Raw genomic sequence first — 4,174 nt, forward strand, 5'->3', positions numbered from 1 at the left:
AGGAACCACAAGGGACAGCACAGAACTCCTAGGCTGAAAGGATGAGGGTCAGGTTGCCACTGGAACCTGGATCAGGCGAGAGGGTCACCTGACAGGTGCTGTGACCTCTGGAGAGCAGCTGGTCAAAGACAATCTCGCACGGAGGATGCCCAGGAAATAAATACCCCAACCTCACTCTGCTCCAGCCCTCCAAACTCCTTCTGGGACTCCACATTGGCTGAACTCCCCTGGAAAGCCACAGGCGAAGGGAGTCCATTGATGTGGGCCGTGTGGGGCAGCCTCCCAGGCGGAGAAGCAGGCAGAAGATGGAGAGTGGGTCTGGGGGTGCACACAGGAGGGATCCACCATCCAAGGCAGGGCCACCCCAATCATTTATTCATCTTTCAAACAAGTGTTCAGAGCCATCTCCTAGGCGTTGCACCGGGTTCTGAGGACACACTGACATGTCTATAATGGATCCCTAACCTCAAGAAGCTTTTTTCTAGTAGGGGAGATGGGTTTTTATTGTTGCTATTTGTTTTTGAGTTTTGTTTGTTTCTCTTGCCTGTGAATCAGAAATCTCCTCTTCCAAAGAACAGATCCAACAATCTTGGGAAATTGGAATTTGTTTCTCTTTATTTCCATCCATGTGGCTTAAGCTTCCACTTTGATTAGAGGGGACTGATGTTATCCTGAAGGCTCTTGACAGCTTGCATTTTGTGAGTTTGTCGCTTTATAAAATATTAACCAGAAAAATATTAAAGTTTGCAAACCCAGCAACAGACCCAGAGGGACAATGTGATGATACAATTTTCACTATGCTTAAAAAAAAAAAAAAAAAAAAACCACGAGAAGCATAACTAACAACAAAGGGGAAAAAAAAGCAAGTGGAGTCTTTTTTCTCCTTTCAGTGTAAACAGGGTAGTATGGGTTTGTTTTCTATGGAGAGTGCTGATTCACCAACGATTTAAGGATTACTAATGAGTGTTTTCACTTCTCATTTACAAATGGAATTTCTCTGTGTCTTTTAATTGAAACCTATCTCTCTGCATGGACAAGCAGAATTTGTTTTTCACTGCAGGCAGGGGCTGGTTGAACTTTTCAGCTTCAGAGGGCCTGAAATGTGGTCGACACAGTCACTCTTTTCACATCAACAACCCATGAAATCTGCCTAAATAAACTAACCAAATTGTCTGACTTTTCTCAGAATTCAGAACTCATTGCCCTAGAATTCTCTTCTGTTCTCTTCTCTCCCCCCTCCCTCTCTCTCTCTTTTTCCCATCTCTCTCTCTTCCTCCCTCTCTCTCTCTCTCCATCCTCCTCCCTTCTGAGCTCCTTTTAAGTGGACAAAATGCAGCAGGAGATGACACATTTACTAGCCCAACTTCTACTCTCTGCTTGAAAATATGAAGCAAACCATATTTGCTGGAAAAAAATATTAGCCCAAGTGTGACAGGCAAAGAGTTCTCATATTCAAACACTAGTAAAAATCAATAAACATCTGACACTGATAAGTAAATGGACAAAGGACACAAACAACGCATTCAGAAATCACAGCTACTGAACAAACATGGTGGTGGTGGGGGATGTTCAGCCTCATTTACTGATTCATTCATTCATCCATTTGTTAAATATATATTTATTGAGCACCCACTGTGTGCCACGCACTACACAAAATCCCGGGAACCTATAGGTAAATAAAACACAGACCTTATCCTCAAGGGATTCCTATTTGGTCGAGAGAGACCTGAAAACGAAATCTATGGAGCAGGCTGTAAGAAGCTAAAATGCTTAAGGTAGGATGGGTAAAAAAGTCCAGAGGAGGCCTCAGCAGCCGTAGAAGAAGTGAGAGCTCAAACAAGTGCCATTTTCAATAAGAAAATTAGCAAATGTTTTTTATGATGATACTTAATGTTGTAAAGCAAGAGTGAATCAGGATGACTTTAATAACCATGGTTCTTTAATTCTATTTCTGGAGTTCCATATTAAAGGTATAATTTATCAAGAAAGTTATATGCCATAAGAATTTTATATATCATATAAAAATATTGTTATATGCAGTAGCAAAAAATTGACATCATCCTAAATGCCCAACAACCACAGAAACATTCAGTGAATTACGGTATATCCATTTGCCTGAATATTTTGCATTCATTAGAAATGTTTCCAATATATTAACTGAAAAATTGAAAATTATGTACACACTAAATAACGGTTATTTTAAAATATACAGAAGGAAAAAAATGCATTGGGAAGCGATACATTAAAATGCTAACAGTGATTACATGCATAGTAGTTTTTCTTTTTCCTATGTCCCCCCAATTTTTTAATAGAATGAAAAGTCAAACTCGTATAAAATGAACAGCTAACAAAGAAAATAAAACCTTACTCATGTCGAGCAGTTCTCCTCTTACCTCTCTCGTTTTGTCTTTGGAAAGTAAGAGAGATGCACTGAATTATTTCTAAAGCTCTTGCTGTCCCCCCAGATCTATGAATCTTGACATCCTAGAAGGAAAAGTATGTGCCTCAACTCACTGAAATCACGAACAGGCATTGAGACACTTCTCCACATAAATCAGGTGTAAAACATCAGGTGGAGAAGAGACAGAATCAGAAAATAACGTGTGGTTTTCTCAACAGACACTTCTCAGAAAAGACTAAACAGTGTCTTTTCCCACTGAATTCATTACATCCTCTGGTTGTTGTTTTTACAGAAGTCTTTTTGGAAGAGGGACATTTTATCAATTATTTAATACATGTCAGCCTATCGTTATTCACCTTGCTTGTGGAGACAATGCCTTTTATGTAGGCTTTGGGTTTCCTTAGGTCAACGCAAAACCCATCTTTCCAATTTATAGAACCCCTTGCCATTTTTTTATGGTCACTTATAGTACAGTATACTCTGAGCCTCTGCAGATGCAGTGTCTCAAACTGAAGATGATCCTGGGTAACAGAATCTACCTCATTTCTTCAGGCTGGGGTAAAGTGCAGCGCGAGTCGGGTATTTCTTAGCATATCCATGTTTCAGGCCTGGAAACACTCTCAACTTCTTTTTCCAGTTAGAGAGGTTTTAAACATTGGATTGGTCTTTTCTTAGGAGCCACAGTGAAGTCATCTCTTGGACTGAATGAAGGCTGATGGGTTCACTTGATCAGAGAAGTTATTAGTTGTTGGTGACATGAAACCTGAAACATCTTTCATTTCATGGGGGGCAGTGGGTGAATCAGTTCCCTCATTTGTAAAATAGGAGGCTTGGGCTTTATGTTTTCAAAGGTCCCTCTGGCTCTTTACTTTATGGTCTCACTATGGGGCATCTAAGCTGTGAAGTGCTGACCCACAAGCTACTGGTAGCTGCAGAGGTAAGAGCTTGTGGGGTTCTGGCTCTCAGGGAAGAGCCACAACAGTTGCTTACACCCGTGAAAACAGAGAGACAAATGGCAAAACACTCTGGCAGCTGTGCAGAGCTTCCAGTGTCCAACTGCTTAAGGCGACAGCCCACAGGGTCACTGAGCATGAACAACCTCACCAGCACTCGCCTTCTCTTTTTCTCATAGGAGGGTTCCCAGGATTCAGAAGATACCAGAGTTAAGAGAGATAGGCAGGAAAGAAACTAAGAGATCTGAAAGGAAAAAATGTCCCTGGACAATTTCCCAGACACGGAGGGGGCAGTTAGCAATGACTACATAATGAATCCCCAGAGAGCTTGAGGTCCCACCACGTGGGGATTTACTTCTGGTCATGACTGGGCATCTTTGGGAAGGTTACAGGTTCAGTCCTGGGCCCCCTTCTCTTCCCCAACTACACACTGTCCTTCAGAGCCTCATCCAGTCTTCAGGCTTCAAATATCATGGGGCTGCTGACAACTCCCAAATTGATCTTAGACTCATGTATCTGACCACCTAGCTGACAACTCCACCTGGATGCTTCATAAGGCATCTCCAGGTTGAAGATCCAGAGAGAACTCTTGATTTCCTGCGTCCCACTTCTAAATGTGGGGCTTTCCCCAGAGGCATTATTGACATCTTCCCTTTCCCTCATCCTTCATAGCCATTTCAGCTGTCAGCTCTATCTCTGATGGAGATCCACCCAACCATCAGTCTCCATTGCCACTGCCAGCACTGAGGTTCCAGCCACTGTCATCTCTCACGGGGGCGACACCAACCACCTCCTAATTACTCACTCGACTGCCGCTCTT

This window comes from Lipotes vexillifer, unplaced genomic scaffold (genome assembly GCF_000442215.2).
Source record: "Lipotes vexillifer unplaced genomic scaffold, Lipotes_vexillifer_v1.1 scaffold37, whole genome shotgun sequence".
NCBI lineage: Eukaryota > Metazoa > Chordata > Mammalia > Artiodactyla > Lipotidae > Lipotes > Lipotes vexillifer.